Raw genomic sequence first — 22,891 nt, 5'->3', positions numbered from 1 at the left:
AGGGAGGCTCCTCACACAAAAAGGTGTGTGGGAGAGTCCAAGGACAGAAAAATGGAGGGAGCAGTGACAGTTTCTCGAGTCCCTCACGACCAAAAATATATCTAGAGAAGAAAACATATATTATGACACCCATACTGGAAGTAAGCAAAAATAAATCAAATCTAAGAAATATTATAATATTTTCAACATTAGTAGATGTAAAATTTTAATCTAACAATTGTGTTTTATGTTTTCACGGGGAGAGTGTTAGATTATAAATTGTGTTGAATTATACAAATTACCTCTGGGTTGCCAGTTGTAGGAGAGGCAGTAATGTCATTAATAATTAGGATGAGAAGAAATAAAATACCAATTATTAATAATATATTAGTAATATTTACTTCTATTCAGTAAACAGTTTTGTACAAAAATAATATAGAACCCTTGTTGTGGGTAAAAAAGGATTAGGGGAAAGGGGCGGGGAGGAGGGGGTAATATGAGGGAATTAGAAGGGGGTGAGGCGAGTAAGGATGGGATGAGGAGGGAAGGGTGCAATGGGAATAGGAAAAAAAAAACATTTGGACAATTTAAAACTTCAATTATCCTAGACCAAAAAGGGGATAAAAATTGGAATTAAAAAAAATATATAATAATAATAATAATAATAAAAAAAAGGACAATAGCCTGCTTAGGGGAAGCAAATTCAGGATGGTTAAATGACATTAAGTGTTTAGCATCCAAAAAGTGGATGAAAGATCACAAATATTTAGTGAAATTCAATTTGATATGCAAAATGTATTCAGTCCATTGAGTCTGGAGTATCTTGGTTTGGAGAGTTGAATCGACCCCTCTTCGATGAGCTTTGTCTGGTTCTGTCATTTTGGACTTTGGAGAAATTTGGTGGAGAACTGGATGCTGTACGTCGGCGAGGGCTGGCTGAAGGTCTTTCGCAGAGATGAAGTTTTTGTAGGGTGTTCTGTAGTTCATCAGGGGTTCTGCATGAGTGCTTGGTACCTTGATATGTGAAGCGAAGTGAAAAAGGGAATCCCCATTGGTATGGGATCTGATGTTGTTGTAGGTTTTGTAATAAGGGTTTCATTGAGCGCCGTTTTGCGACTGTTATTGGGGAAAGGTCAGCAAAGATCTGATACGGGTGGCCTTGGAAGATAAGGGATTCTTTGTTCCTTGCAGCGACCATAAGCTGTTCTTTGGTGTGGAAGAAATGGAATTTCGCAATTATGTCGCGGGGGGGACCTTCAGATTTGCGCGGTGCTAATGCTCTATGTATTCTGTCCATTTCCAGTCTCTCAATTGGAATTGACGGTGATAACTCTTGAAATAGGGCAGTAATTGTTGATTGTAGATCAATAATAGACTCCGGTATACCTAGTATGCGAAGGTTTGAGCGACGTGCGTGATTTTCAAAATCTTCTAAACGAGTTTGCAGCGAGAAATTTTCATCTTTAAGTGTGTCCAATTCAGTTTCATGAATCATTACATTAGTTTCTATGTCATCCACTCTGTTTTCTAATTCAGCTGTGCGCTGACCTAAGTCACATATTTATTTTGTTAATTTCTCGGTAATATGGTCGGAGGTCTGCTTTAATGCTTTCTGTAGCATTTTTTCTATTTGAGTTAGAACATTTGGGTGTAAAGAGCCTGTCTGTTGTGGCTGGCAGATGGTGCTGTCCTCACAGTCTGTATCATATAGTTCATGAGTTAACTGCAACTGCTGCTTGGCAGCGTGAGGTAAAACTGTGTGAGGAGATTTAGGCATTTTACTGGGGCCTCTAGATGAATTATCCCTGATGGGTTTCATCTTATTTTTTCCCGGGACAGCTCCATAAACCATCTTAAAATGTTCCCAGGGTACTGAGGAAGACCAGGGTAAGCTTTTGAAATAATTACCCTTCCATTCAGGTGTGTATGCTGGCCGTGAAGTCCTGAGAAAAGGGGAGCCTCAGCAGGACATGTATGCCACGCATGCCCCTCTCAATTTTTTTTTTTTTTTTAAGATTCTATCGAATCTTCTTTTTTTTTTTTTTTTTTAGAACATTCGACAGACACCATAAGCCTTCAACGACAGATTCGACCTTAATTTGGATTTTGGGACGATGCATTTTTTTTACGAAAAACAAAATAAATAAAAACAAATTTCGGGAGTAACTAAATAAATGTATTTTTCGGACGAAAACAAAATTACGAAACAAAATATTTCAGTGTGCACATGTCTAATACCCATATGTGAGAAAGGGAGGGAGGAGGAAGCAGGGCAAACTAAATATCAATTTAGGGTGAAGGTCTACGTAAATGCTTCAAATCCCTCTTATAGAGTGTTGTGTTGGTGGAATTAAAGGCTAAGTTAACTTTTTTTCTCCAACAAGGCCTTACTTTAGCCCTTGCTATATTTCTCAACACTTCAGAGACCCCCTGGTATACAAACAGAGACAGACAAACCAGTAAGACACAGGAAGGAGTTTACCAGCTGACCTCATTAGCACACCTTTACCCATCAATAAGTTTTCACAGTACCCCCAGCATTACTCCACACATGCATTTGCCTGGTTTCCCCAGCGTCTCTTCAGACAGGCTCAGGCTGCATGCTTAACTCCCTGATGTAGTGCAAGGGCCTGCCTGATTGGATACAGAGTGATTGGATAGATGGTGTGTCCTCCTATTATATATTCTTTTATATGTAAAGGAGATTGTACAGAGATCAGATTGTATAGTATGTTGCCATCCTTATACACCTAAAATTCCCTAGTTGAACTTTCAGTGTCATTTGTTGTTAAGGGCACACCAAACACAGAAGCAAATACACATTTTGCCCTCAAAAGCAGGTGACAAATGCAGTAAAAAATGTACAACTAGTTTTGGGTTTCCATGGCACTGCCTGCATAACCAGGACAATTTCCTCTGGCTGCCCAGTAAAAGAGGACCAACATCAGCGAGACCACTTTGCCAAAAGAAAGAAGACATCCCTGTGGTTTACCATGGCTCTTCCTATGGCATCAATTTGTATACTGATAATTGGTCTTGCTGCAACCACTAGGACAGAGAACATAACAGTTGGAGGCGACTATCCAGGGATCCTTTTTCAGCTTTGGATCTTTTTTAGGTATTATTGAAAATCATCTTAGAAAATCAAAAACAAATGCTAGTAGCTGCCATTGTATTTATCAGTTTTGGTGTGGTAGCATTGTTCTGCTGTGCTATAGTTGATGGCGTGTTTGTGGCACGACATATTGAACCAAGACCTTTATATAATGGGAGATGTATTTTCTATGCAAGTGGATCAGGACTTGCTTATGACACACAGCAGACAGAAGTAACATGCTTTCCTTCAAGCAGTCAATGTCAACTAAGAATTAGGACTCATACATGCTACTGTTGTGATCTATATGACTGTGAAAATTCAGAACAGTCTGGCAGCTACTATGAATTTGTTGGCATAAACAGTTGCCAGGATGTGGTTCATTTATACCCTCTGCTGTGGACCTGCACCATCTTGAATATTGTCAGGCTCTTCCTTGGCAGTGTCACTGCAGTTGTCCTTGGAGCCTTTAAGGCTATGGCACCAATTTCACAACACAACTTTAACCACTTAAGGACCGCCGTGCGACGATATACGTCGACAGAATGGCACAAGGGTGAACAGGTACGTCCCCTTTAAGAACCCAGCCGTGGGTCGCAAGCACGCCACCGGCGGCGTGCTCGCGATTCAGGCCGAAGCTCCATGACCGCGCCCATGGGACCCGCGGACCCGATTGCCGCCGGTGCCCCACGATCGGGTCACAGAGCTGAAGAACGGGGAGAGGTAAGTGTAAACAAACCTTTCCCCATTCTTTCTAGTAGCTTGTCAGTGATCGTCTGTTCCCTGTCATAGGGAACAATGATCAGTGACATCACACGCCCAGCCACGCCCCCCTACAGTAAGAATCCCACACTAGGGCACACTTAACCCCTACAACGCCCCCTAGAGGTTAACCCCTTCACTGCCATTGTCATTTTCACAGTAATCAGTGCATTTTTATAGCTCTGGTCTCTGTAAAAATGACAATGGTCCCAAAAATGTGTCAAAAGTGTCTGATGTGTCCACCATAATGTCAATAAAGAACAATTGAGGAAAAATTGACTTTGTAGGCACATAATTAAAAAAATACAAAATGTAATATTTCATAGAAAAATACATCTAAATAAACATAAAAAATATATATATGAATAAATACAATACAAAATTGGGATCATGCGATAACCCTCTGACGGGAGTGACTCAATAATGTTATAGGTAACTTTCTACAGAGATGTCTATATAGTAGATGCCTATAATGAGTACAAAAATCTCCTCGATAGGGAGTCCACAGGATCCACAATGAAAAACTCGAGCTCTACATGTTTTGTGATATGTAATCGCTTCATCAGGAGCCTCTAAATTGTATAGAGAGATAACAAGTCTCAATTAAATTGTCAGATACAGCAATATTGATTTGATTTTGAACAAAGTCAAACAATAGACATTTTGGGCCAGATTCTCAGAGGAGATACGACGGCGTATCTCCAGATACGCCGTCGTATCTCTGAGTCTGGCCGGTCGTATCTATGCGCCTGATTCATAGAATCAGTTACGCATAGATTTCTATTAGATCCGACCGGCGTAAGTCTCTTATGCCGTCGGATCTTAACTGCATATTTACGCTGGCCGCTAGGGGCGTATACGCTGATTTACGCCTAGAATATGTAAATCAGCTAGATACGCAAATTCACAAACGTACGCCCGGCCAACGCAGTACAGTTACGCCGTTTACGTTAGGCTTTTCCCGGTGTAAAGTTACCCCTGCTATATGAGGCGTATATGCGGCGTACCAATGTTAAGTATGGCCGTCGTTTCCTTTAGATTTACCAGAACGGTGGAATAGGATAACACACTTGAACAATCCATTCAATTTGTATACAGCCAGACAGGCCCTTGTACTACATAGCTGATGGGAGGTTTAAAGTAGTTTGTACAGTCAGATTGTATAGTAAGTGGGTGAAAGATGGTTGCAAGGGAGTGAGGTGTGGTCCAGAGTGGTGAACACATCCTATCACACACTGTTCTGTGATGAAACAAGGAAGTGAAGGCTTCAGGGAGATGACCTGACAGGAAGTGAAAGCTGAGAGATGATCTACAGCAGGGGTAGGCATCCTCGGCCCTCCAGCTGTTTTGAAACTACAGTCCCATGAGACATTGCAAGACCCTAACAATCACGGGCATGGCTCCTAGAGTCAGAGGCATGATGGGATTTGTAGTTTTACCACAGCTGGAGGGCCGAGGTTGCCTACCGCTGATTCTACAGGGAGTGATGGAATCTGAAAATCATTTTAAAAATGCAAATAAATGACAAGATCTTAAACCTCCTGTGGATGAGGTAAGTCAGAGAAATACATATTGGGATAGCCGGGCCAGAAATGGCATTGGAAAACGCTTCTATTTATTATGAAAAGTTAAATTCTGCCCAAAAAGGTGAACTTATCCTTTAAGCTCAGAAAACAGCTAAGACCAGCCATAGCCCCTGAGACAATCCCAGAACAAGCAAGTGCTATTGCAGTGCCCTTTTAATATATGCTCAAGATTCTAGTGGTTAGGTTTGCTGCAATGGTAACTTGATGGGAAAGATGAACATTTTATGCCAGGAAGTTGAGTGTGATGCAAAAGTATTTACACCATGGTTCATGACAGTGATTTAGACCATGTAGAAGTTAAAGGGTCACTAAAGGAAAACATTTTTTTAGCTGAAATGACTGTTTACAGGGTATAGAGACATAATAGATAACTGATTCCTTTTAAAAACGATTAAAAATAGATACAAATCAATCATATAATGTACCTCCTAGTTTCAGTTTCGTTTTTGCATCTAGCTTAGTTTTTGCATGTTATTTGATGCCTCTTTGCTGGACAGACCCATAGAGCAGTATTGGTTCGGAAAACGAAACTAGAATCTCCTAGTACTGTGGTGATCAGGAAACAGACAACCAGGAAGTGTCCAGAACAGAGCAGGATTACAGCAACATCAGAGCAAAAACGAACAAAGAGGACATGAAACCAGGACTGCAGTAAGGTAAAGGAAGCTATTTAGCTAAAAAAAAATTCCTTTAGTGACCCTTTAAAAATTACCCCACCCCTCAACATAGTAAGTAATCTTTACTTGGGGGGAGTTATTTTGTAAATAGGGCCTTACTCCATGTAATAATTGCAATACACAACCTGGTTTTGCTCTTAAGCCTCGTACACACGCTCAGTTTTCTCGGCAAGAACCAGCAAGAAAACTGCTGGCAGAGCTTTCTGAGTAAACCGAGCGTGTGTACAAGGCTTTCATGTTTCTCATCTGGAAATCTGCCCGGAATCTCGACGAGAAAAATAGAGATCCTGCTCTCTATTTTCTCATTGAGATTCTTGTCGGCCTGTTTCCCGACGAGAAACCTGAGCGTCTGTATACTTACCTGTCGCCGTGGAAACCACACATGCTCGAAATGACTTTGACGCATGCGCGGTAGCTTCCACGGCATAGGTAGGGTGAAGCAAGACGGCAGCGACGGCATCGAATGTGACAAGCACATGCTCATCATACGCGATGACGTCACTGCGTTCTTGCCTTTCAAAAGAACCGCGGTTCTTTTGAAAGGAGTGTGTGTACACTTGGGGGGCAAGAGGTTCTTGCCAAGAATCTCGTTTTTTTCCTGACAAGATTCTGGCCCCTGCGTACGAGGCTTCAGAAAGAGATGACAATATGGTATAATAATTCTTCAGTTAGGACAGATGCCTGCCTGATGTAATGGATATTTAGGTTACTGTACCTAGCCAGCTGTATCAAAACAGTCAAAAGCATCTGATGTCAGTTCATGGTTAGATGAAGCCTATACATGTGTTTAGAAGTCATCTTCAAACTACATTTACCTGCTGTGTCATTTAACATCTGATTAATCCAAAACACGTGCTGCAGTTTACTATTCATACAGGCTATGTTTCTTGTTCTATATGCTACATTGCAGAATGTTTGGTGTCATCAGCAAGAAAATGCTTCAGCCTTCCAAAAAAAAAAAAAGCTGTATCAGCTAAATAAAGATAAACATAAAGAAATATTCCCACATTTGCCGTGAACTGGGTTATTTACACTTTGTACTGACATCTACAAATAACTTTTACTACAATGGGCTAAAATTATCTTACATTATAAAACTGTTGCTATTCCCTCTTTTGCTATAAATAGGACAAAAAATACTTTCCAAATGACAGCAAAAGCATGTACTCCACACAGAAATCCCTGCAGCGACTTGAAAGAAAATGTTACATGGAAACAGTAGTTATCCTTTCATCGTTTTAATAGCGTCCCCAAGACACCTCTTACAATCACTTAAATATGTTGCCCAATATCAACACTTGTTTATGACAGATAAATGTATACTGTATATTTAAAAAATAATAACAGAATGCATTTTGTTTCGTGTCTTTATTAGTTATATAAATCAATATCATACTAAGAAATACAGAAGGAAGCTAAAATACCACAATTCCTCTATCTATCTATCTATCTATCTATCTATCTATCTATCTATCTATCTATCTATCTATCTATCTATCTATCTATCTATCTATCTATCTATCTATCTATCTATCTATCTATCTATTCTATATATATTAATGTATTTAAATATGCTACAATACAAAATGACTAAACATAATTCAATAGATTGCTCAATTAACTTCACTCTGCTCTAGGTTAGGAACACTAACAGTGTTCAGTACTTCAGGGCTGCCTCATAATGTAATTACTGAGTTTATTATCATAATCGCAATCCTTCTTGTTTACAGAATCCATTGTTTCTACTAGCTAAAAAATATTCATAGAAAGTTTGATTACTACAAAGGAAGCTAAAATGTAGACATAAAGCATATGTTGCCCCCTGCAAGTTCAATCGTATAACTAATTAGTTAGGCAATCAGCTACACAATTAAAATTATATAATTTAGTCCAGAAAAAAGCAGTTTGTAAAGTACCACAGCCTTTAACAACCGATCAGGATTGTATTTTGTTGTGCCAACAGCTTTATATTGATGAACTGAAATATCTTCCTAGTTGCTAATGGTTGCTTCACATCGTTGCTTCTAACTCTCTTATTAAAAATCCTTGTTTATTCATTTGTACCAATCAGGAATGGAGGGGGTTTTAGGAGATCCCCAAAGTGCTGGTATGCACATTTTGGCTGCATTTACCATCATCATCGCCAAATATTTAAAGTAAGGTGGAGGAGGATGGTGAGAAGTGAAGAAGATATTGTGCTTGGGTTAAGTCTAAGGGGTGAGTGGTCACCTGGGTTGTTTGTGTATTTCCATCCAGAATTATTGGCTGGCTGGACAATCCCACCAGATATGTAGGAGAATTAATTTTGCTTGGTGGCATCTCCAGCAGCGATGAGAGATATTCGGATCAAATTTGTAGAGGAGGGATGGTGTTATGTACTAGCAAGATAAGATTTTATAGTTGTTTTCTTTCGTAGATATGTTGATGGAGTCTTTATGTACATGACAGTGAATGAGCTCCCAGTTTTCCTCAGTCAGGTCTAGTTCTAAGTCTTAAATCCATGTTTTACAATATTTCCCTGTGTCAGCTTGTTTGTCTGCCCATAATGTATTATGGATATTAGAAATGACATGTTACAAGGGGTTTGTTGTAGAGCATAGTCTGCCAAAAGGGGTAAGGGGGTCTGATGTTGGCACTTAGCATCATAGGGATTGTTTGAGAGCCAGGGGTTGTTTGAGAGCCAGGTCAAACGAATAAACAAGATAGCAGAAATGGAAGAATCAATATCTGTGTCAAAATATTCACCTTCTAAATCCACCCACACATAGACATGTTGGCTACACTAATCTATGGCAGAATATCTTCAAGGAATGGGAAACTTGCAGTGCACTTGTAGTGCAAAGTGGATTTGTCTTTAGTAAAAAAAGCTAATTAATTTGTATTTTCCATTTTTATTCACATATGTTTATATTGTCAATGCTAGCTGCTTTCATATACATTAACCTTTTCACTTAGTAGCACAACTTTTGTATATACATATTACTTCTTACTTGATACATGGTGTGAACAAAACCCTAAAAAGAAACAATAGATACACTATTGTCATCCCCACAAACAATTCTCTCGTATAGACCACCTCCTTGTCAATATCGGCACCTTACCCCTCATACAAGATTCTATAATCATACCGTGGTTCTGGTCTGACCATAATGCGGTCGTGACATCTTTCTCCTCATTGGTTCCATGACCATATTACAGATCTTATTGCATGAATGACAGTCTACTAACTAATTCTAATTCTAAACAGGACATAGAAAATTTTATCCAAGACTACATATTAAACAATACATCTAATTGATCCCTTGATCAATGGTATAAGTAATACATCAAGGGAACATATTTATCCCTTGACTTTATGGGAGACTCTTAAACCAACTATCAGAGGGGTTTGCATTAGTAAAACATCATACCAACGTAAACAACAAAGGCGACTTCAAAAATAACTAGAAGACACATTTCATTTTTTAAAGCTTTGGAGAATTTTCTAAATATGCCCTCTCCGTCTTATAAACATACCTACAAAAAAGCTTGATTACAACTTGATCTATTTCTGACTGATTCGGCTGAGAAAATTCTTAGAAAAACTACACACACCTTCTATTGGAAAGCTAATAAGCCAAACACTTTTTTTGGCTTTAGCCTTGCGTAAAGCTGACTATACTCCTAAACCAAGCCGACTTCAGATAACCAGAAACATCCACACTAGCAACCCTAAGAAAATTCTTCATGAGTTTTGTAGAAGACTCTCTAACCTGTATCAGGATACTCTTAAATTTGATCAAACACATTTTGATACCCTTCTATCCTCCATTCAACTTCCCGCTTTATCTGTTACTCAAAAAGAAAATATTGATAAACCAATCACTGATTTAGAAGTCTGTGCAGCAATTAATACATTGAAACCACACAAACGCCCAGGCCCAGATGGCTTCTCAGCAACCTATTATAAGCATTTTGCTACTATACTGTCCCCCTCCCGGCTGAAGCCTTCTTCTTTTAGGCCATTTCTTTCATTCTGAATCCCTCCTGGCATCCATAGTTATGATACCTAAGCCAACTGCTGATCATACATCTTGGTCCAAATATAGGCCAATATCTATACTTAATTTAGACATTAAGGGCCAGATTCACGTAGATGAGCGGCGGCATAACGTATATACACCGCCGCAATTTTTCATCTCAAGTGCCTGATTCACCAAGCACTTGCAATGAAAACCTACGCCGGCGGCCTCCGGCGCAAGGCAGGCCAATTCAAATGGGCGTGTGCCATTTAAATTAGGAGCGCTCCCGCGCCGGACCTACCGCGCATGCTCCGTTTCCGAACTCCCGCTGTGCTTTGCGCGAAGTGACGTCATTTTTTCGAACGGCGACGCGCGTAGCGTAATTCCGTATTCACAGACGGCTTACGCAAACAACGTTATTTTTTACATTTCGACGCGGGAACGACGGCCATACTTTATACAGCAATACGATTGCTGTGTAAAGTTAAGGCACCAAAAAAAACAACTAACTTTGCGACGGGAAACTAGACTAGTGGCGACGTAGCGAACGTGAAAAACCGTTGGGATTTGCCGTAACTCCTAATTTGCATACCCGACGCTGGTTTACGACGCGAACTCCCCCCAGCGGCGGCCGCGGTATTGCATCTTAAGATCCGACAGTGTAAAACAATTACACATGTCGGATCTTATGGCTATCTATGCGTAACTGATTCTATGAATCAGTCGCATAGATAGAACAACTGATACGACGGCGTATCAGGAGATACGCTGTCGTATCTGCTCTGTGAATCTGGCCCTAAGTTACTGGCTAAAATTCTTTCTAACTGACTTAACCCAATTATAGGAACCCTGATACATAAAGATCAGACTGGGTTTATTCTATCTAGACAAGCGGGTGACAACTCTTAGCACATATGGCATGTTCCCGCTACATCCCTGCCTGCTTCCTCTCCATAGACATACAGAAGGCATTCAATTCGCTTTCATGGCCCTATATTACATCTGTTTTATGTCGGTGTGGTTTTGTAATGCATTTTCTAAGTTGGGTATCCTCCTTATATCGAAACCCAAAAGCATTTGTTTCCTACTCTGTTTCCGTTCAGACCTCTTTGTCATTGAAAGAGGAATTAGGTTGTCCCCTTTCCCCTCTGCTTTTTGCACTGGCAATTGGACCCCTAGCCCAATTAATATGCTCTAATTCAAATATTAAAGGCCTAGAACTAGGAGGTCACCAACATAAATTGTGTATGTTTGCTGATGATGTCCTAATATTTCTCACCTCACCCCTCTGATCAGCTCTGAATCTCATTGACATTCTTACCAAATTTGGATCAATTTTAGGGATCAAAATAAATCCCCAAAAAATCTAAAGCTTTAAATATTTCAATTCCACCGGACTTACAAACTCAACTGCAGGAATCCCTTCCATTTACCTGGTCTTCAACACAAATAACATACTTAGGTATCACATTTACTGCTAATCCAGCTAACCTATATACTGCAAATTACCCACCAATGCTGACTCGACTTACCTCTTTTATGAAGAACTGGTCTTCTTTACCATTAGCATGGTTAGGTAGAATCTCAGGATTCAAGATACTCTATACTCCCTAAGATTTTATTTCTCTTCAGAGTACTCCCAATACAGGGTCCAGCATATTACTTATGAATCCTACAAAGAAAAGATCTCCAACTTATTATGGGTAAACCTAAACCCTGTATTCCAGACCAACATTATACACACCCCGTATCAATAGTGGGTTAGGGGTTCCTAATTTCTCCAAATACTATTATGCAGTCCAACTAGCTCAACTCCCTAAATACCACGCCACTAAATAAATTCCCCTTTGTGTTACGATAGAATCAGTCGATTGTGACCCTTTCTCCATAGCAAATCTCTTATGGCTTTCGCCAACACAACACAACGAACCCTATCATAAAACAATACCCTATCAATCTGGGATAGATTAAGATCTTGTTTTGGTCTTAAATCAAAACATAATACCCTTCTCTCCTTTCTCAATAACCCTTTGTATCCTGCTTGGACATTTCCATCATCTTTCAAAATCTGGTCAAAGTTAGAACTCATACGAGCCCATAATTTTTACAAATCCACAACTAATACTTATTTTGCTACACTTCAGGAAACTCATGCATTGCCACTTAATGACACTTTTAGATGGCTTAAAAAAAAATGATCCCAGAATGTCTCCTCAGATCCTCCTACCCCAAACGTTGTGACCTTTGAACAAGCTTGCCACACTGATCCACATAGGTGTGGACTAATTTCCAATTTGTATGCACTGCTGCTTTTGTACACAAATTCTTCCACCTTATCTTACGTTACAAAATGGGAAACTGATCTAAACCTCCAACCAGACACGCTAAATTGGCCTCAAATCTGGCAGGCTACTAAAGCAGCCACTCCAAACATAACTGCATTAGAGACCAATTACAAGGTACTCACCAGATAGTACCTAGTACCGGCTAGGATATCAAAATTCCTCCCCCAATACCCCTAAAATTGCTTTCGAGGCTGTACTGACCTGGGTGCACATCTACATATCTGGTGGATCTGTCCCATAGTCAGAACTTGTTGGTATCAGTTAAACACAGAGGGCCAGATTCACAAAAGGGATACGACAGCGTTTCTCCTGATACGCCGTTGTATCCCTGTTTCTATCTATGCGACTGATTCATAGAATCAGTTACGCATATATATCCCTAAGATCCAACAGGTGTAATAGTTTTACACTGTCGGATCTTAGGATGCAGTACCGCGGCTGCCGCTGGGGGGAGTTTGCGTCGTAAACCAGCGTCGGGTATGCAAATTAGGAGTTACTGTGATCCACGGAGCTTTTTCCCGTCGTTACGTCGCCACGAGTGGTAGTTTGCCGTCGCAAAGATAGGGCACCTTTTACAAAGTGGAAAATTACTCCACCATGTAAAAGTATACACGTCTTTCCCGCGTCGCTTTTGAATTTTGTTAAAATTTTTTCTTTTTCCCGGCGCAAGTCTTTTTTTCACGTCGCGATTCACAAAACGTTGGCGCGTCGTAATTTCGTGCAAAGCACGTTGGGAAATTTGCATCGGGAGCATTTGCAGTACGTCCGGCGCGGGAGTGCGCCTAATTTAAATGGTACCCGCCCCATTTGAATTGGCCCGCCTTGCGCCGGACGGATTTACGATACACCGCCGCAAATTTCCAAGTAAGTGCTTTGTGGATCGGGCACTTAGACAGAAAATTTGCGGCGGTGTAACATAAATCGGTTACGTTACGCTGCGCCCGGGCTACGTGAATCTGGCACCAGAGTAACCACCTGGTCTTGATTTATCCCTAATATTGACCTGAGACTATATACCCATCTCATATACTATCTTTTATATGATACCCTCGACTTACTGACTGTTGACCCATTCTGGCTACATCTGCCATCCGCCACTTTTTTTTTACAAGCCCTCCCTATCCCCCAACTCCCACCCCCCTTAACGACTTATGGGTTCTTCACACACTAAAACTTAAACAAATAGTTAATTAATTACTACCTAAGATACATTTTAACTTAGGAGACTTTTGGGATGGCTCGTTTATTAGTTGCTTTCCCCAGGATATACCAAGTCACATGGTTGGATCTTGGTCCTGGATTTGAAATATGTTTATCCCCACTATCCCATATTTAACTATGTTTTTTTTCCACTAATCTTATGGAAAACCTAGTCTCCTCCAGACATAAACTTGTTATTATTTTATATCACCTAGATATTAAAATTTTTCCTAGTTTACCTTACATGTTTTCTTTATTCTAACAATATTTTTCTTGAATTAGACATGGAATTGTATAAGTTTATGGAAATATCAATTTTCTGTATAAGGTATTGAGAAGCCTTGTTTCTCATATTTGTACTTTTTTTTTTTTGTTTATACTACAAATATTTGTCTGAGGACTTGAACTATATTTCTTTCAATAACATGTTTGAAACAATATCTACAGTAGATATTTACTTCAGGAACTAAACATGAGTTTGTACAAATCTGACAAAAAATGCTGTACAGGTCCTTAGTTCTCTACAGAAATTAGAACAGTGAGCAGCACAGTAGTCACTAGGTATGGGCCAAACACCCCCTGTTCAGTTCGCACCAGAACATCTCAAATAGAGAAAAAGTTCTAGTAAACATGCAAATTCTGGGTACTGCCCTGGGGGACACGTATCAATGCAAAAAAAAAAGTTTTTAAAATGATAATTTTTAAAGGAGCAGTGATTTTAATAATGCTTAAAGTGAAACAATAAAAATGAAAAATCCCTTTAAATATCATGCCTGGGGGGTCCCCTTAGTCTGCCTGTAAAGTGGAACATCTGTACAGTGTATAGAACATGCTGCAGAAATAATGAAATTTCTAAAGGAAAAATATTTAAACTTGATCACAGCTGTGGCGAGCATGCAGCCTGGCAGGTCAGGAAATGGGGGGTCCCCCTCCTGAATCATACCACACATACCACATACTACACATGAAGTTTCTCCCTTCTTGAAATCCCCTATGCTTCAAAGCATCTATAGCAGGATGATCAGTGGAGCTGGAAATATATGAGAAACATATTGTATCCGGGCAAAGCGAACACCTTACCAATAAGGACCTTTCTCATCGGAGCCTGGAGAGTGGAAAATCTCACCTGGCTTATATTAATCACTTCAGCCCCGTCCCATTTGGCTTCCAAATGACCGGGACACTTTTTGCTATTCGGCACTGTGCTGCTTTAACTGACAAAATTTACGTCCTTTTTTTCCCACAAATAGACCTTTATTTTGGCGGTATTTGATTACCTCTGCGGTTTTTAGTTTTTGTGCTAAAAACAAAAATAGAGTGACAATTTTGAAAAAAAATCGATATTTTTGACTTTTTGCTGTAATAAATATACCCAAAAATATATAAAAAAATGTTTTCCTCAGTTTAGGCCGATACGTATTCTTCTGCATATTTTTGGTCAAAAAAAAATTGCAATAAGCGTGTATTGATGGGTTTGCGCAAAAGTTATAATAGCATATACAAAATAGGGGATAGTTTTATGACATTTTTATTAATATTCAATTTTTACTAGTAATGGCAGCGATCAGCGATTTTTATTGTGACTGCGACATTATGGCGGACATATTGAACACTTTTGACGCTATTTTGGGACCATTCACATTTATACAGAGATCAGTGCTATAAAAATGCACTGATTACTGTATAAACGTGACTGGCAGTGAAGGGGTTAACCCCTAGGGGGCTAGGAAGGGGTTAAGTGTGTCCTATGGAGTGATTCTAACTGTTAGGGGGTGTGGCCTACGAGTGACCCATCACTGATCATCGGGAGCAGACTATCAGTGTCACTAGGCAGAACGTAAATATACGTCACTTTGCCCAGCCGTGCCATTCTGCCAACGTATATGTTCGTGAGCCAGTCATTAACTGGTTAAAAAGAGTTAGATCCTTATCATTTGAGATCTAGCCTTTCTGGTAAGAGGCATATAATTATTTTTCTGTGTGGGAGAGAGCACCGTATGAAGCACTGATGTTTTATGAATCTACTCAAAGAGCACTTTATGGACATTTTTTCACTGGGATTTTCCCTATGATGGTTTTTGTGTATGGACTTATTTATTTGTTGAATATTTAGCACTGTAATGTATATAGTATATAGTATATACAAAAAAAATATTATCACAATTGAAAAAAATATATAACTTTTTTTGCATACTGTCACTAGTCCGTATCCATGATCACCACCACACCAGTTATATAACGATGCTTTACTGCAATGGTGACAGAATGTAAAAAATAAACTTTTTTTTTTATTATTTTCCAAAAAATGACAACCTCAAAAAAAATCACAGATACAACAAAGAAAATTGTGGCGCTGCAAAATAAATGACACAGGGGTAGAATAAAGTCCGCTGGATAGGAGATGAGTCCTTATTACAAGAATAAACAATTTTAAAAAATATATATATATTGGAACAAAAATTAAAAAATGAAGATGAAAAATAAAAAATAAAAAAATAAAAATATATGATAGAACCTGGGATTAGTTAGTGATGCAGTGGATCATGAAGGAAGAGACACTGTTCTGTGTAGAGCTGATTGTCCCAAAAACGCTGTCCCAGGGCAAGCCTTTCAAAGCAGGGGAGACCAGAGCAGGGACTCCAAACATGTGTAAAGAAAGAAGAAAACAAAAGGCGCCTCCAGGTTAAAACGTTAGTGAAGCTTTTAATACACAAATGACAGTGTAAACTTACATTGTAAAATCTTAAAATCCGGTAGGGAAATAGCTGGATCAGATGCTGAGGGAGGAGGGTGAGAGGGACGTCTATCCGGGCTAGTTGTTGGTGCTGGTTATTTTCTCCGAGGACACTCCTATACCTGTCCGTTCTTTTGCTGTGAGACAGCTGGTTCCGGAGGGGTAGTGGAAACGAGGCCCGGAGCGCAGCGTAGGCCGCGGTGACGTCACCAAGTGCGACAACGTTTCGAAGCTGGCGCCGTCGGATGACTAAACGCGCTTCTTTCTCAAGCATGGGGAAGGACGTGGAGAAAGTCTATTTGTAAGTATTTAGACATGCGCCATCTTGTGGATAAAAATAGGAACTGATCCTTATTTTTAGAAAAACCACATAAAAAGATAAACGTTGGGGGTTGGTATATGGGCTTGTTTCCAGTGACAACTAGATATATCTCTGGAATACCTTGGGGAATACAGGAAAACCAATGATAAGTAGATAGATAAAATATTTCTCTTTAAAGAGGTATGCATATGTGTAAATAATCAATATGTTAAAAGAAAATAAAAATATATAGCTTTAATTTAATAAAAGAAAAATATATAAAAATATGTATGTATACCAAGGATGGTAAAAGTTTGTATCTAAATCTGAACGTCAATCTATTATTTAGATGAAGCATTTTAGTGTCATTTTTTTAAAAGAAAGTATTAATATTGTGATTGATTCCGTATCTATTAATGTCTACGATTGGAAAGATTATATGGATGGACTTTTTAAAGGAGAGTGGAAATTTCCAACATTTCATTTATACCACCTGGCGAGAGGGTTTCTAAGATGTATATCCAGTATGTCTCGCGTTCGCATAGTTTAAAGAACCTTTCAGCTTCAGTAAGGTTTTTAGGGATCTGTTCCAAGATCCATACTTCTAGTTTATCAGTACAACTATTATGGAATTTGGCAAAATGTTGGGGGACACTATGTTTATCTGTCCCGCCTTCTATCTTTCTGCGGTGTTGACCGAACCTTTGCCTGAGTGGGCGTATCGTGCGGCCCACATAGAGCAAATGGCAAGGGCAACGAAGGCAGTAGACGACGTGGTCAGAAGAGCAATTATAAAATTCAGTGAAAGTGTACATTTTTCCTTTATCAGTGAAGTTTTTTTGGCCATGTTTTACAAAACTACACATTTTGCATAGGGCTTTTTTGCATTGAAACATGCCTATCAAAGGTATCAAGTAGGACTGATGTAATTGGTTAGGGGTAATAGATTTTAATTTGCTTGGAGCTATTTTATTTTTTATGTTAGGCGCTCTCCTATATGTTACTTTGGGCAATTTTGGTAGTATGGTTTTGAGATGTATATCCTCCAAGAGGATGGGCCAGTGTTTTTTTAGGATTAGTTCCATCTTTTTATGTTCTCGGTGGAACCTGGTGATGAAACGGGCCGAATGATCAGAATTCAGAGGCTTTTTTCTTTCATTGGGATGGTCTTGTGCATATTTAGTATATGCTTCTTTTATTAACGATTCGGGATACCCCTTTTCCCGTAATTTCTTAGTCAGTGTCTCACTTTGTTCAGCGTAATCGATGGTAGTGGTGCAGTTTCGCCGTAACCGGCAAAATTGACCTCTCGGTATATTGTTCTTCCATTTCAAATAGTGGCAACTTTTGAAATGCAAAAGCGAGTTGCCTGCAGTGGGTTTGAAATAGTTTCTAGCGTGAATGGCATTATCTAGATGGTATAATTCCAAATCCAAAAAAGCCAATCTCTACCGGATTTTAAGATTTTACAATGTAAGTTTACACTGTCATTTGTGTATTAAAAGCTTCACTAACGTTTTAACCTGGAGGCGCCTTTTGTTTTCTTCTTTCTTTTCAAAAAAAATCACCATGCCTCTTTTTAAATACATTGGACTGTGTAATTTCCAAAAAGTGGTAATTTGGGGGATATTTATGCTGTTCTGGCATTTGTGGGTCTCAAGAAATCAGAAAGGCCATTAATACACCAAGACTGATCAATTTTCATATATATATATATATATATATATATATATATATATATATATATATATATATATATATATGAGAAATAATGAGACCAAAATAATTTGACAACATTTGGCTGCTTGGGGCCAGTGAACGTCAATATTTAGGTCAAGGGAAAAGGGAAGGGATTTTGGAAGGAACTTTTCGCGGCACTGGTAGGAGACGGTCTGATAAAAGATACCAATATTTATTTAACAAAAAAAACAGGTACAGTACAAAGACAATTTAAGAACAAACCCCACATTTCACATCAGAAAGCAAAAAACAAACTGTGTCTTAATGTAAGGAATCGATGACCTTGACCGGTTTCGCTGTGATTTACCGCTTCTTCAGGAGGGGATTTTTTCTAAAAAGTATGCATAAACATATAAATAAACAAGCAAAATATACAATATGTGTATACATTGTGTAAAAATCAATACAACGCGTTATGTAATGGAGCAGAGCACTCACCCAGGTTGGTCGTATGATCAAGCATGGAGCCTGGTTCAAGCCTTCTTTGGCGCGTGGAGGGGGATTTTTTATTTAGACGGGCTCTATTAGGGTGAGGAGTAGAATCAATCAAATATACAGGGAATGATCAATTAATTATTAAGGTATAGGTCACCAGTGGGTGAGGGGAAGTGTGTGTGAGTGATGGGAAATAGAGAAGGGGGAAGGGGGAAAAAAGGGGAGGGGGAATGGGGGGGGTATTTTAAGATTAAAAGGGAAAGAGGGGGGGAAGGGAAATAAATTAAATGGCGAGAAAAAAGGGGGGGGAGGGGGGAGGAGGGAAAGGGGAATAGATTTGGAATAACCTTAAAAGGAAGTAAGGGGGGGGGGGGTTTGTGTATGAGGTGTATAGGGTGAGGGAGGGAAAGAGGAGGGGAGGGAAGGAAAGGACAGGTGAGGGAAAAAGGTTTTTTTTTTTGTGTGGAAGGGAGAGGGATATTGGGTAAGGGAGGGAAGGGAGGGACAGGGAAAAGGGGGGGGGACAGTGAAAAACGTAAAATTGGTAGCCCAAATAGGGAAACACCAGCATTAACAGAAGGTGCAGTGTCTTATAAAGGGAAACAAGGAAATAGGGAGGTAGTGAATTAGAAAAACCAATCACCAGGGTGACCAACCAACAATAAAGACACCCCAAGGAGTCCTTACCATAACTGCAGTAAAGGTACGCAGATTACTGGGGCACAAAGAAACAAGTGTTCTCAGCCTTGTGTATACTGTATCATATTGCCAGGGTAAGGGCAATCGCTAGGCACTTGGTCCAACTGAGGAATCCAAAGGAGGAGGTTTTTAGCCATAGGTATAATAACAGGGTCAGGAGAAGAGGAGCCTTGTGGTTAGGCGTCAATCTCACTAACCTTGGCTGGAGAATATCCACGTGTGTCCCCAGGGAGAGCATCCGTGCTAACTCACAAAAGCGGCTGTGTCAGCCGCTTTTGTAAGCATCCCTGGACGGCGCGTGACGTCATCGAATTGCAACGTCCAACGTCCCACCAATCCCTGCACGTGAGTGCGTGGGTGTGCAGCTGCTGACCCAATGGCACAACGCCAGGTCATAGGCTGCAAGCAGAGAGCTCCGATTGGTGCTCTCTGCCGGGGACGACACTCCACGCTCCAGTTGAAGGGGGAGGAGCCAGGTCCAGGGCTCGATCAGCCAATCAGGGTGTCTGTGCTCCAAAAAACGCGCTGCATTATAAACAAAAAATACACAGACATTTGCATTGCATATACAGCGATAAGCATAATCAGTACTGAATACATATTAATGGAGGGGAATTGCCCCATCACAATGCTTGGCTATTAAATAAGAGTTCAACGTTTTTTTGTTGCCAAAACGGGGCACTAAGATTACATAAAGCAAATATCCTCTAATGTCCATATGTGTGTATATGTTGAGGCCGGGGAGGCCTCCAAATTAAATTGCCACAACCTATTTGGAGATAAATGGCAATTAGGACATAGGGAAAGGAAAGGAAAAGAAGGGGGGGGGAAAGGGAAGGAAATGGGGGAATAGGGGGGGGGCTAGAAGGCTGGAAGAGGATCTCATATTGGATTGTCAATGTTAACGTAAAAAAGATTTATATGAATTCATTTCATTTAATCCTGGGAATGTCGTGGCATTGAGATGCTCAATCCACAGACATTCTTTCTGTAAGATGGTCCTATTCCAGTCTCCCCCCCGTGGATGTTGTGGAATTATTTCCAAAATGAAAAACCTTACGACAGAGAGATCATATCTATGATATAGTCCAATGTGACGCCCTACTGTAGTTAATTTCCCTACATCTGAGTCATAGAGGTGATCACCCATACGTTGCCGAAATTCTCTGAATGTCTTGCCTATATAAAAGGCTCCACAGATACAAATCATAAGATAAACAATACCCTTTGTGCCACAATTGGCAGAAAAGGGGGGGTAAAAATCTTCGCCATTGGGTAATAAAAAATGTTCGCCCTCCATTACCCAAGGGTATCTTGGGCAGTTGCCACACTTGTAGGTGCCCCTGGGTGATGTATGTGTTATATGTTCTGTGGTGTAATTACTCTGGGACAATCGGTCCCGTAATGAGTGGGCACGGCGGAACACCATCTCGGGTTGTTGTTTAACGTATTTTTTTAGGGTATTGTTTTCAGCGAGAATGTGCCAATTAGCTTGCAAGATATTGTGCAATTCGTTATGGTGTGCAGAGTACGTTGTAATAAATCGTACTGACTCATGCGTACGTTTTTTTATATTTTTAGAGGGATCATACAGCAAGGAGTGCCTAGGTCGAATGCACACCCTGTTGTAGGCCCTCTTTAAATTGGTGTGGGTATAACCACGGGCAAGGGGGCGATCTCGTAGTTCGTCTGCCTGTCTCTTGAAATCTGTTGGTATCGTACAATTTCTCCGCAACCGTAAGTATTGGGCGAATGGAATGCTTCGGATAAGAGGTTTAGGATGGACACTGGAGGCATATAAGAGGGTGTTTCCCGCTGTCGGCTTTCTATAAAGATCAGTATATAGTGTGCCGTCAGCCTGCTTGATGACCGTCAGGTCCAGAAAAGGGACCTGGCTCTCATCAAACACCACCGTAAACTTTAAATTAAATTCATTGATGTTAAGCATCTGTACAAATTCAAGTAAAGATTCACTTGAACCTGTCCAAATAATGAACAGGTTGTCTATGAATCGATACCATACTAGTATCTTAAATCTACTGTATAGTTCACTAGTCCATAAATCTACTGTATAGTTCACTTGCATTCAAAAAACGTTCCCATGCACCTAGATATAGGTTTGCGTAGGCTGGGGCACAGGAGGTGCCCATAGCCACGCCCTGGGTTTGTAAAAACAGTTCGTCATTAAAGATAAAGTGATTTTTGGTCAAAATGAACAATAACAACTGTAAAACAAAATTCACCAAGGGCCAGGAGGTGTTCTCCTGTTCATAGAGGAAAGAGCCAGCCATCCTGACACCCTGCTCTAAGGGGATGCTTGAGTACAAGGCCTCTACATCCAATGCCACGAGCAGGGCGTCAGGAGAGACTTGGATCCCCTCAATGTGTCTCAACAAATCCGAAGTGTCTCTGATAAAGGACGGAAGGCTAGTCACATGTGGCATAAGAAAGGCATCGACAAACTTACTAGCGTGATCTGTGAGCGAGCCGATGCCTGAGACAATCGGTCGTCCAGGGGGCTTCTGTAAATTTTTGTGGGTTTTTGGAAGGGCATAGAAAGTAGGGAGGCGGGGGAATCTAGGGACAAGATTCTCAAGGGTATCCTTCTCTATTAGGCCTTTGTGATAAGCCTCAATACAAATTGTCTTTAGTTCAAGAGAGAAAGAGTCAATAAGGGTAGGGGAAATACGACAATACCAGTGGTGGTTGTTTAGTATGGATAGGCACATCTCCTGATAGAACGAATGTGTCATCAAAACAATGTTCCCCCCTTATCTGATTGTTTAATCACAATTTCGGGGTTCTTTTGTAAGGTTTTTAGGGCTTTAGTTTGATTCTCAGTTAGATTTGGAGTGGTCTTCTGCCATTCCTGTCGTTTCAGGTCGCGTATTGTGGCCTGTACGAAGGACCAAATTGAAGGACAGGTCATTAGATCCGGAAACTTCCTGGACGGAAGGCGGAACAATTTGGGGGAAAGGGGAGGGGGAGGACATAGAGATGGAGGCTCATGGGATGGACTGGAATCTGGAGCAAGAGAAGGCTCCATTTCTTACGGATTACTCTTGTCGTAGAGGAGCATGAGATCGCGGAGCGCACGAAACTCAGCCACTGTGAATTGCTTGGTGCGCTCCGCGAGCTCATGCTCCAACCTTACACGAGTTCGATCATTATCAAAAATGAATTTATATGTCAAATTCCGAGCAAAGAGATAAAGGTCTTTGATTGTGTGTGTTACTTTAAGGGGGTCGAGTGGACAAAAACCCAACCCTAATTGTAAGACTGAGGACTGATCCTCAGAAAGTGCATGGGGAGTGAGATTAATGATGTTCAATTGGTTA

The 22,891-nt window shown here is 40.3% G+C and overlaps 1 pseudogene; it reads left to right on the top strand.

The window, feature by feature from the left end:
- Positions 1-1,564: 1,564 nt before the first annotated feature.
- LOC120930452 overlaps positions 1,565-22,891 on the top strand; it is a 35,104-nt pseudogene continuing 13,777 nt past the window's right edge.

This window comes from Rana temporaria, chromosome 3 (genome assembly GCF_905171775.1).
Source record: "Rana temporaria chromosome 3, aRanTem1.1, whole genome shotgun sequence".
Lineage (NCBI taxonomy): Eukaryota > Metazoa > Chordata > Amphibia > Anura > Ranidae > Rana > Rana temporaria.
Note: the sequence above shows the minus strand (reverse complement) of the source record. Positions and strands in the feature narration are given on the sequence as shown.